Source organism: Desmodus rotundus, chromosome 8 (genome assembly GCF_022682495.2).
Source record: "Desmodus rotundus isolate HL8 chromosome 8, HLdesRot8A.1, whole genome shotgun sequence".
Taxonomy (NCBI): Eukaryota; Metazoa; Chordata; class Mammalia; order Chiroptera; family Phyllostomidae; genus Desmodus; species Desmodus rotundus.
In genome coordinates, this window is record NC_071394.1 from 115,284,942 (window position 1) to 115,297,672 (window position 12,731).

At 39.3% G+C, this 12,731-nt stretch overlaps 1 protein-coding gene across 1 annotated transcript in view; it reads left to right on the forward strand.

The window, feature by feature from the left end:
• RARB (retinoic acid receptor beta) overlaps positions 1-12,731 on the forward strand; it is a 650,193-nt gene that overhangs the window by 71,026 nt on the left and 566,436 nt on the right. The window lies entirely within an intron of this gene.

Here is a 12,731-nt window from a genome sequence, read left to right on the forward strand (position 1 = left end):
CCAATAGAAATGTGATATAAGTCAAATATGTGATTTTTAAATTTTCTAATAGCACCATTAAGAGTAAAGACACTGGTGAAATTTATTTAAAAAATTTTAGTTAACTTAGGATATCCAAAAATATATTGACATGTAATCAATGTTAAAAATTGATTGGTGCATTTTACCTTTTTGGTGCTGTCTTTAAAATGCAAAAACAAAAGCAAACTAAGGAAACAACTAGAACAGGAACAGAACCACAGAAATGGAGGTCACATGGAGGGTTATCAACAGGGGAGTGGGAGGGGGAAGGCAGGGGAAAAGGTACAGAGAATACGTAGCATAAACGGTAGGTAGAAAATAGACAGGGGGAGGGTAAGAATAGTATAGGAAATGTAGAAGCCAAAGAACTTATAAGTATGACCCATGGACATGAACTATAGGGGGGGAATGTGGGAGGGAGGGGGTGGACAGGATGGAGTGGAGTGAAGGGGGGAAATGGGACAACTGTAATAGCATAATCAATAAATATATTTTAAAAAATGCAGTGTGCGTTTTACATTGACAACACATCTTAGTTCTGCGGAGGCACGTTCCCACTGCTCCATAGCCAGTGTGGCTGGCGGCTGTCATAAAGGTTAGGACAGCTCTAGACTAAAGGGCATCATTCCTCAGTTGCTGGGAAATCATGCCTGATCTGTTGGAGCCATTTCAGGCTGAGGAGTCAATGTCCAAATTTTGTTTCAGGAGGGAGCTTCTTAAGCCTCTCAGAATGGGAAAAACATTGTCAGGTGTGAGGTATGTATTTGCCATGCAGCATTGTGTGATATGTGACTTTGGACCTGCTCCAACAGACACGTGAGATCAGATGACTTTCTCAGCCACGGCAAGCTCACCACACAGTATTTCTCTGGAAATGTAGTCAGTTGACCTGGGTCTGTACCAATGCAGGTGACGAAGAAAAGCATTAAGCTGAATGATCAATCTGTAGAGACATCATCCAATAGAAGAAATAGGATTTTGAAGCCAAGAAATGAAGCGTTGATTGCGAAGCTGGCAAGGGAAGCCCTAGTGCCTCAAGGGGGAGGCTGAACAAAAGCAGGCTCAAGGAGCAGCCGGGGAGAAGAGGGTGCAGGCGAGGCTGGAGCAGGGTTACAGCAGTTTCAGAAACAGAAAGCACTCAGAAGCTTTAAGGAGGTTTGTTGATTCTAGTGGACGTGGAGAATTAATTAAAAAAACAGCCTGTCAATATCAGTTTACTTCTGTGTAACGAGAACACAAGCAGAGATGCCTGTTTTTATGTCTGAGCTAGAGAAAAGTTTCCTAGAAAGCAGTGGACACAGTGAACAGGAGAGCCCTCTTTATGATTTGGAGGGTCGTATAGCTTTTACGTCCACTCCAGTTATGGGTGCAGAGAAGAGAAAAGGGAAAGTTGGAAAGAATCATAAGGATCATCAACCTATTCCTCTTCCACCCCTAATGTATCCAAGGCCTCGTAGAAAGGCAGTAGGAGAGTAGGACAGATCTAATCTTGTGTCTCTTGATCCGCGATGTTTTACTCCAGGATCAGGCTGAATCTTGGCGTCCCTTTCAACCCCGGAGGAGCAGATCCTGGTCTCCTGTTTGCAAAGTGTATGCCTGGATCAGTTAAATTACCCACTCTCTCTAGACATATTGTAGAATAATTCTTTTACCTTCTGGGACACCCATGATGTCTGACGTGAGGAATACACATTCCAGGAGAGGGGTGTTTCCCAGAAAGTAACCGATGGCGATGTGGAACAGCTGGAAATTTCCCGTGTTGCTGATGGGGGTGTAAAATGGTACAGTGACTCAGGAAAAAAGTCTTGTGCTTTCTCATAAAATTAAATATACATCTATTTTATGACCCACCAGTGTCATTCCTGTTTACTGTCCAAAACAACTTTACAAGAAGGCAGATAGCAGGGTTTTTTTACTACTCCAAAATGAGAAACAGCCCCCATGTCTATCAACAGGCGAAAACACAAAGTACACCCGTCCAGTGACGTACTGTGCGGCAGCAGCAGCAGCATAAATGTCAGTAATACTCGGAGTGAGGGAAGCACTACACGAGAGTGCATATGAAGAGTACATACTATATAATTCCCTTTGCATGAAGTTAAAGAAGAGGCAGAACTAATTTGGTTAAATAAAACCAGAAGCATGGGTGGTGGAGTTGGGAATTGACTGGAAAAGGTCATGAGGAAAATTGGGGGATGATAAATCTTTTGTGTCTTGATAGAATTTGAGCCAAAGCAGTACGTGAATTTGTTAAAACGTGAGAATGAGTATGTGAATTTTTCAAATGTGTAGCTAAAATTTGTGCATTTCACAGTATGTAAATGTTACCTTAAAAATAAAATAGAATTGAAAACCATTTTGAACTCCAACAAGATACACTTACATTTACTTTGAAATGCACCAGAAAGGTGGACTGATAGATGGCTGCATGGGTGCATAAGTGTGTGATAAAGTGAGTGCAATGTGAAAGTGTTAACAATCACAGAATCCCCATGATCGGTCAATGGGTGTTCACTTACAGTTTTATCAGCTTTTCCGTATTTTGAAAAAGGTCATAAAGTCTTGTGAGAAGAAGAAAATGAAGTTATTTGTAAACTCTGATACATTAATGGAAACAAATTTCTTTAGACTCTTTACCCCACCCCATACACAAAAATTAATTCAAGATGGATCACAACCATAGCTATAAGAACTAACACTATAAACCTTGTGGAAAGGTAACATTTAATGACCTTCAGTTAGCCAGAAGTTTAAATATGATACCAAAAGTATTCACAGAAAAAAAAGGCTGTTAAATGGATTAATTGTTGAAATAATAAATTCAATAATATTTAAAACTTTTATGCTTCAAAAAATTAAGTGAAGAGAACAGATTAGAAGAAAGTGTTACTTGCAACTCAATAATGAGACATCCCAATTTTATATGGGCAAAGGATTTGAATAATCTCTTTGCTGAAGATGTCCACAAAATCACGTTGAATGTCATTTGTCTTCAGGGAAAACCAAAACCCTACTTCACACCTACCAGAACTGTTACAACGAAAAAGACAGCAAGCAGTGATGAGGATGTGAACAATCTGGAACTCTCATTCGCTGCTGATGGAAAAACTAAAGGTTGCAGCTACTTTGGAAGAGTTTGGCATTTTTCCAAGACACTAAATTTAAATTGACCTTGCAGTCCAACAAAGCTACACATGGGATGTTATGCAAGAGAAATGAAATCATAGGTCCATCTAAGGACTTTGAAAGGGAATGCTCTGAGTAGCACTATTTTTTTAAAGATTTTGTTTATGTTTTTGAGATGGGAAGGGAGAGATAAAGAGAGGGAGAGAAACATCAACACGTGGTTGCCTCTTGCATGCCCCCCAACTGGGGACCGAGCCTGTAACCCAGGCATGTGACCTAGACTAGAATCGAACCAGCGACCCTTTGATTCTCAGGCCAGCACTCAACCACTGAGCCACACAAGCCAGGGCAGTAGCATTGTTAATAGGAGCAAAAACTAGAAACAATTCTAATATCCCAAAGGTGAAAGGCTAAACAAATGTGAATATGATTCACCAATGAAAAGAAATAAACTAATACATGCTATGACCTTGTTGAGCCTCAAAAACATTTTCTAAGTGAAGGAGGCCCCAAGACCTCACATTGTAAGTTATAATTTATATGAAATACCTAGAAAAGGCAAATTTATAGAGACAGAAAATAGATAAATGGCTGCCTAGGAAGGAGCAGGGATTGCTGCAAATGACCCAGAGGAGTCTTTAGGGAGTGATGAAAGTGTCCTCAAGCTGAACTGTGGCTATGGTCGTACACTTCTTTAATTTCACTAACAATCACTGAATTGCACACTTGGAACTGGTGAATAAGCGGTTAACAATAGCATGTGAAACTTAAAGATGGATAGAATTTACCAGGGTCTCTCTCAAAGCTTTGATAGTAGAGTTTTGCGGCTATGAGAATGGAATCTCTGCATGATTTTCTTCATCTTTCCTTTGTGAATTCTACAAGTTAACCTCTTTATGATTTACTTTACTCGTCCATAAAACAAGAATAACAATAGCATCTACCTCGTATTAATGCTACAAAAACCAAATTGAATGCACAGTACTTCAGCCCAGCATTTAGCACATTGATAGCTTAATAAATGTCAGCTCTTACTGCTATCGTAATGATGATTGAGGGGAATTGGCCATAAATTCACTGTTTCTCTTTTGGCTCAAAAATCTTAATCACAAAGAAATGTATTTGCCCCAAGGTTTGGTTTTGGGTTTTGTAGATCTTCCCGAAAGAGCCTGAGATGGTATACTTTTCTAGTTTGTTATCTTCTAATCTTATTCTACCTCCCTCTTGGCCATGGTGCCTTTAATTTCTTCTCAGACTTTTTAGTGCCCTCTCTAGCAGCTTCCAATTCCTCCTCATTTGCAGCTTCCTGTGGCACTGCTTAACTCTGTGATCAGCTTCCATACAACTGTGTATAAAAGTCCAAAATAGCTAAATGAGGATCTGAGGTCTTCCTTTACAAAGCAAAAGGCTTGAGGTTCTAACAGGCTTTTGTGATGACTTTGTTAGATGCTCATATGCTTATCTTTTGTAATGTAATTTTTGGTTGACATCAGTGGAGAGAGCATTCTCAGCTGAGAAAAATAACAGGGTACTATTAAACTTTGTTGGGGGCCTGTGGGTCTGGCGAGAGGGTAAGAGTTAAATTTCTGTTCACAGAAATTGGGAGAATGCCAATCATACAAACTGAAGAGACTGAATTTAAGATTATTTGAAAATAAAAAGCAATTTTATTACTCTTCAAGAACGCTAACACTGTGAACTAGCTGTTAACCAAGTGTTTTCATGAAGAGGTCCTGCTGGGACTTCTTTTAATTTGGCAATTAGCAGCACCATTTACATACAAATACAGAATATGCTGAAGCCTTTAAACAGTCCATTCACACCCCAAATTAAGGTTAATATCTGAGCGAAATCTTATTAATCCCATTAATTTGTGAATCTATAATACAACAATAGACTTACAACCAGCTCAAGAAGGATAATCACAGACTTAAAATTGGAAAACGTGGGATCAGCACATGGAAACATTGTATCAAAATGGTGATCTTTCCCGTACCCATTGTCACGTCTAACTTCCTAGGTGCCTCTTAAACATTTCAGCTTCAGCTGTTAGTTTCTATGACCTTATCAATTAATATATTTCAATTTCCTCATTTTTTCTAGATAAAGAACTAAGGAGAAGGTGGTACAACCTTGGGCAAGGTCACAACACGAGAGGCCCCTGCCCTGGACAGGAACTAACTCTTCTTTCCCGACTCCGAATTCCCTTTTCATCCCAATACATTGTGTGGAGTTCTATATCTGGTTATGCCACAGCCCGTTTCCATTCTGTGTTTAGCTGAGAAGGTCATAAACTCCTCCAGGGAGCCAAGTTTCACCCATGGCTCAGCTTTTATCAGTCACCATTAGTCTTGCTCACCTTTGGCAATCGTGGTTTAACGGGGTGCTGCATTTATAGGACATCCCCAAGAGGCAGAGTGAGACAGTCAGTCCTGCTTAGGTGAAACGGTTTGAGTGGCAAGTCAAAAGTCCCCTTCACTCCAAATTATTAGCTCTCTTAAGCCTTCTTGAACATTACTGCCCCTCCTGTGGTCTCTAATTCCCACTATTACAGCCCTGCCTGTAGGTCAGGTGCCTACAGAACCCCAGCAGGTGAAAATGGGTCAAGATGCCCCCTGCCTGTGCTCTAGGGAGCCATTACTACTCAGCTCTAGCTAAGTGCTGTTAGTGTGGCCTGATGGCCAGATTGCTCTATTTTTGAAAAGAAATGGTAAACCCAGATTTCCATATAAAGTCTCCCAATTACTAAATGCTGGAAGAGAATTCTAAAATATTGAAAAACTGAGTATTCCTAGCAATTTTTCAACAGAACCAAAGCCACTATAGCTCACTGAGGCTGTTTGTGACTTCTACGTTACATTCATTATTTCATTCCATACATATATCCTATTGTATATCTGGCGCTGTGTTACATATTTTTACTCTAGAGCTAATAAAAAAAAATGCTGACTTCCCTGGTGTAATGAACTTCTCTGCATCCCTCTGCTCCCTGAAGCTGGGAGTCACTGGAAGTCTGTACCAGCCTTCTCTCTTTTCTTTCCACTTCACACACATTCACCCCTGCGCCAGACTCTGCAGCACAGGCTGTCTTTGGATGGATGAGAATGAAGCATTCCTGTGACCTTGCATCAGCACAGCCACCTCTGGTCTGACTGACCAAGGGCCCATGTTTACCAGAGAGTTTCCTACTTACCTCTTCAGCTCACCCTTTCTTCCTCTGTCTTCCTCATCCTGGCACTCCATCAATGAGGAGGCCCCTGCAGCTCTCGCTTTCAAATCCCTGGGGCCCCTCATCCCCTCTTCCCCCCCCCTCACATAGTCCAATGCAGATTGTATCATTCCTCCCCGGAGAGCTACACCAGCTCTCTTGTCTTCAGTGGTGCCATTCGCCATCTCCCAATTTATCCTCACATTCTACCAATCTGATCTAAGACACACTACCATAGATTTTTTATTTTTTAATTTAGGAGTGGGTTGTTAAAGTTTGAGGTTTGCATTAACTAACTTTGGCTTTTCCTGAGGCTGTTGACTTACAGAAATACTTCTGAACCTAGATCAAGAAGTAAATACAACAGGATCAGAATTTGTGTAGAATAACTCTGCTATTAGTGACCCAGTGCAGCAATTCTTAGGTGATGCCACAGTTCTGAGAAATGGTACATCTCAGATGCCCTGATTCTGGTTTTGATTCGTGCATTGGCTGATTTGGAGATGTCAAATTCAACACAGCCCTCTGTTCCCCGTACAACGTTACTTCTTTCCTCTTAGATCTCAGCCGACAGCCCTGTCCTGTGGTATGTATCCCTGGATTCAGGAGTAGCAGTTGAATCTCTAGTTCTGCAAGCTATGATGCTAGAAGCTAAGTCAAGTTAATTTTGCTAAGGTGCCATTTCCTCATGTATAATGAGAATACTGCTACCTTCTTTGTTACAGGAAAGTATTTTATGAAAGAACTTCTGTGTCATATATTATATATTAAGAACATAGGCTCTAACATTCAACAACCTTGGTTCAAATCCTGGTTCTGCCATTGCTCTCCCTGTAAGCCTGTGAAATGAAGATGCATATGGTTCAATGAAATAGTTTGCTAAGTGCTTAGCACAATGGACTCTACATTAGGGGAGATGATGTTGATGATGTTGGCAATTTTTGGATTTTCTGCTAATTGCATCCTTTATCTGCAGAGAATGGATTATAATGAAAGCTAACTTCTATTAATCACTTATAGTTTTCTAGGTACTGTGTCGGCATTATTAAATCATTCAGTCCTCACATCAAGCCTATGCTGTAGGTGTTTGTAGGAAGTGTCCACTATTCCCATTTTGCAGATGAGAAAACTGAGTTTTATACAAGTCAAATATTTTGTTCAGTCACAAACAGTGTGGAAGAGACTGTGTATACAAATAGTGAGTCTGCCTCTGAATCTACTGCATGAGGCTGCCTGATGGATGTACAAAGAGAAAATGTATAGGAAGTAGATCACATTTGGGTCTGAAATATAGAGACTTGCATTCAAAATGGAAGGACTAACTGCTCATTGCTACAGCTGGCTACTTACAGCTCTGCTGCGAATCTCCTCCTGAAAGGACATGGGAGGGGGGGTGTCTCAGGGTATAAACCCTTAGGGATTCCATGGTCACGATGCCCAGGGATAATGAAACCCTGAGACAACATGAGAAGAATAAATGTATCAGCAAAATAATTGAGTAATTATAAATAAAAAAGGTAACCAACAAAGACTATATTTTTCTTTGTTCTTGGATTTTTTATTTATATCCTGCCAACTTCCAGAATGACTTGTGGCAGGTTACAACAAAAGACACACAAACAATAGAAATGTTCAGACAAGGGTAAAAGGTCAAGAGACTGGGTATTGGAGCTATTCATTTAGCACGTTATTTTCCCAGATGGGAAATCCACTGCAAAACTGAACTAAGATCAGAAGGGTGCTTCATAAATATATAGGTTAATTCTAGCAATATATTTGAAGTGCTAAGATAGCAAACCTCTCCTTATTTCACTATAATGGCCCAGCTTAATTTGTCACCTTTTTTCCCTCCTTTTAAAGCATCGCTGAGACTTTAAGATACTCATTGTGAATTAATTTGGGATTTGGCATAATAACACTAATCATGCTAAAAGAATTCATTTGACAGTAATGCAGTATAATTAGTGATGTACTAAATCCATTGAGATCTACCAATAATTATAGAATCGTTACTTTAAAACCTTATATAGGCATTCCTTTTTTCTTTCTTCTTTTTTTTTTCTATTTTGAATCTGCAGCAACGTGGAGGCAAAGTCTCAGCTCCAACAATTTGCTTTTTGAAATATTGGGTAAAGGCATCAAGATTAAATCCTAGTAGATTGAGCACTAATTTTAGAGGTCCTTTGCTGAGGGCAAGGCATATGAATTGGCTTAAAGAAGACTACTTAAGTCTGAAGATAGGTGGCGAAATTATGTGGAATTATTGGGGTGACTTCAGAAAATAATATGGGACTAAACAGACCTCAAGTTTCATAGCTTATGAAGCTTAAAGACTGGCAGAGGGTGAGGGAATACCTAGAAATTCCTATTTCTAGATTGTGGTAAATGTTTAATCTTTCTTAAAAGTACTAACAGTCAACTTGGAGTGGGAATAGGTAAGTAGGCTGGTGTCTGTGGTTACATATATTAAAATTTTTCAACAGAATGAGATCTTAAAAATCCACAGGTCAAATCACATATTTTACATAGTAGATGAGGACCACTGAGGTTGTATGGCTGGTTCAAGTGCATAGTCTGGTGACTCAGCCACGCAGTACTCCAGCTATCTGTATCCCAGCAACCATAGTCTTCTGGTCTTAGGTGTTTGATAGCTGTAGGAGTTTAGAATCAGCCTTTCTCAGGTACTAGAGAAGTCCCAATATCCTAAAGCACCCTTTGCATCTAGAATAGTAGTAATCATGCACTGTCCTTCAGGAAATTGTAAAAATAGTCATTCACATGATTCTCTGCATTCAATTGAGAAACTGTGGTTGAGGAAGCCTTAGATTCCAGAGCCATCTAATAGAACTTTCTGTGATAATGGGAATGTTCTTTATCTACACTGTCCAATACAGTAGCCACTGGCCACATATGGCTACTAAACATTAGAAATGTGGCTAGCATGACTCAGGAAGTGAATTTTGAATTTAAATTAATTTTAAGTAGAAATACATGTGACTGGTTCCTACCATACCGGGCAGCAAAGCTCTGAATATTTTTTTTCAATCAGTATATAAAACCACATAATGACCATGTGTTGCTAAGGATGATGTACTATTGCATTTGACTATATCAATGTTTTAGTCCCTATTTTGTGTTTTGGGAGGAGCAGAGCAGTGTGCTTTATAGGATATGATTTATAGGAACTGGGTTCAAAATCTAACTCTAGCATTTGGGTCCGATTTAGGTCAGTGTCTTAACTTCTTGCGGAATGATATCCTGACCCTACAGGAATTAGATGAAAAGAAAAGGAGTTAATAGACTACTTAGGACAGTGTCTGGCACATGCAAAATGCTGATGATGGTGAATGTTACTCTTTGATTTCTGCAACTCAGATATGGCTTTTCAAGCCTTAAAAAAATCATGACATTTACTGGCACAGACAATTGAAGCACCGAGGGGAGGGCAGAGTGATGGCATTTGGCCCCAGCAGCAAGGAGTATTTTATCTCTGAAATTGTGCAAACTTGCCAAAGCACAGAGATCATAAAATGCAGACAGACTTTATTTCAGTATTTTCAAAAATTATTCACATTATCTACAGACAATGCCACCCCTTCTCACCAGTTCCTGGACTGAACACTACCACGGTCCCCTGTTCCCTTGACCCAATGTCCTCTTGGCACAGATGGGTCTGTAATAAAAAAGGTCTAATCCTGTGAGGCCCACCTGTCTTTCCCCAGCCCTCTGATATGTACTAATTAGTGAAACAGAAAGTATAACCCTATGACCTTACACTCTACCTCGCATACCCAAAGCACTCAAATACTTAACTGAATACAGAAATTGTGACAGGTTCCACTAACCTATAAATGGTGATGGACTGCTAATATATCGCCATATTTGTTTTAGACAGCTCTTTTTAAAAGAAATCTCATGATGGTATATTGGGAATGCAGCCAGTTATCAATAAAGAGATCTATCTTGACATCTTCATGTGCTGGGGGATCCCTATAATGTGGTCTTTGAATGAAGAGAGTGAGGCAAAAGCAGGAGACATTAGTTTATTAGAAATTAAGTGGAGGGAGAAGGGTAGTAGTAACAATGAGGCAGATTACAGTGAAGGGTGCATGGGTGCATGGAATTGAAGGCAAGTTTTGGAGTATGGTTTATCCTCAGTGGTGGAAACCAAACCTTTTTGTCACAGCAACTAATTGATTCTCTATGACTTGCTATGTTCTGTGGTGCCTTGAATGCAAATGCCAAAGTCCTTGCCTTCAAGTACATGTATGCTAGAGAGACAATACTGACCCACAAATTCATCTGAATTGAGAAATGGAGCAATTATGTGTGGATGGTGTTAAAATATCACTGGAACTGTGAGTAAGTCACCAGGACTTGGTGACTTATGATACAGCTGTTAAACAAGAAGGATGAGTTAGTGGTGAGGGCTTCAAAAGTGTTTGAGTCTGATTGAGAATATGGGGTTGCCAAGGAAGGAGAGGAAGATTAAGAGCTATCTTTGTGGTAAGAATGAGGAATTTGGTTTTAAATATAGCAGGATGGATAAGACAACAGGGCAAACATAGTAAATATGTAGCGCGCTCTTGAAAATCAAAGCCACTGTGTGCTTTTTCTAGGCTGCTCTAAGGACAAATTATACTGTTCAAATAGTTGTATCTTTAGATCAGAATAAATTACCCAAATGAGGCTTAATATGATACTCCCATCACTATCCTATTCTCAAATCAAATGTTTGGCTTAAGAAATTAAGTGAAAAGGCCAGTCTTAATGTTTTCTTGCCATAATTCAGCTGGACTTCTAAACAAGAGCCATTGGAGGTTGATTTCATTAACGTACAGAGTGCACACAAGACTCTTAAAGATGAGATGAATGGACTCCAGTCATGTTTTTATTACGACCGTAACAGGGTGGATTGATCCAGTGATGTTGTTACTCTACCCTCATCCTCAAATCACACTTTTCTTGCAGGATCCTTTGGTTCTTATAACAGCAAATCAAATACTTCATCTGATACCTATGCTATTTTATTAGACTCTTGGATCTGTATCATCTGATACCTATGCTATTTTATTAGACTCTTGGATCTGTACAGAAAAAATTGAAACCTGTAAATGTCTGTGAAGAAACTTATTTATCATTAAATTTATTTATATATAAATCACTTGTTCTTCATTCTCTAATTGAGTCCCAGAGTATGTACAAAGTGAGACAAAAGTAGACTTACAGTTGTTCATATGGAAAATAATACAATAATAGATAAATAATAAGATGAGAATAAACTCTGTGTTTTGTGTACTCATAGTTGTAAACCTACTTTTGCCCCACCCTGTATATACTCCATTGATACTAAATAATAATTTTTAAAAATGCGAATAGGCAATCCTGCAGCCTACTTGGCTTCTACATGGCCATGGGATGCAGTAACCATGACCTTTGGGTTTGGTTAGGGATGTAATAGGTTGAAGGTTCTATGTAACATCTGCTGATTCATTAAGTCTTAAACACTTGAGTGTTTGCAGTAGTTCTGGTAAGAGCTGAAGATGTATGTCCAGAAGCAGGCAAAGGAACCTATAGCTTTGAAAGTATCTGTAACCCAAACCATTTCCTTCCGGAACACAAGGAAATACTGTTACCCATGATTGATCTGTGTATCGTCATATAGACTCATCAATCTCCTTTTCCCCCCTCAGCATATTCTAATCTTGTTAAAGTTTATTTTTTAAGATATTAAGGCTGGTTTTGGTATGCACTCGAATGAGTATGAGTAGGTACTAGAAATTTTGCGTCTTTTTAATACACACTAATGCCAACCTGCAGAGAATAAGATAAAATGTACTCTGCTCTGCAGCAGAAGTGACAAACACACCTGAATGGTCATTTTGTTTTCTGTAATGTAGGTGTATTCCAAAACCAGATCTTCGCCACCTTTGTACAAAATTATTGTGTTATTGTTGGGTCAAATAGGAAAAGTCAAGATCCAGGGCATTACAAATGTTTTTGAACAGAGCACGTTAAGTCAAAGTTCATCCTTATTGACAGTAGAAAAGCAATTTGCGAAGGCAAAACTCACCTTGTGGTAGAATTTTGAAGTTCAAGTGTGTCTGTGCTATTGAAAGTCAGTGGATAAGGAAGAGTCTGTGTCAACTGTCAGTATTTCCATTGGGTATACCATGCCATAAACGAAGGGGTTCATTTCCTCCTTGTCTTATTGCTGGTCTTGGTGGACAGGAATTGGAAGATCAAATGCTTTCTGTATCAGAAGTATGATCCACTTATTACATGCCAGAAATATAGTCCATAATTGTACTAAAGCATAACCCATCTGTTAAGTAACTACACCTTAACTTTCAATGCACCATTAAACACAGTGATA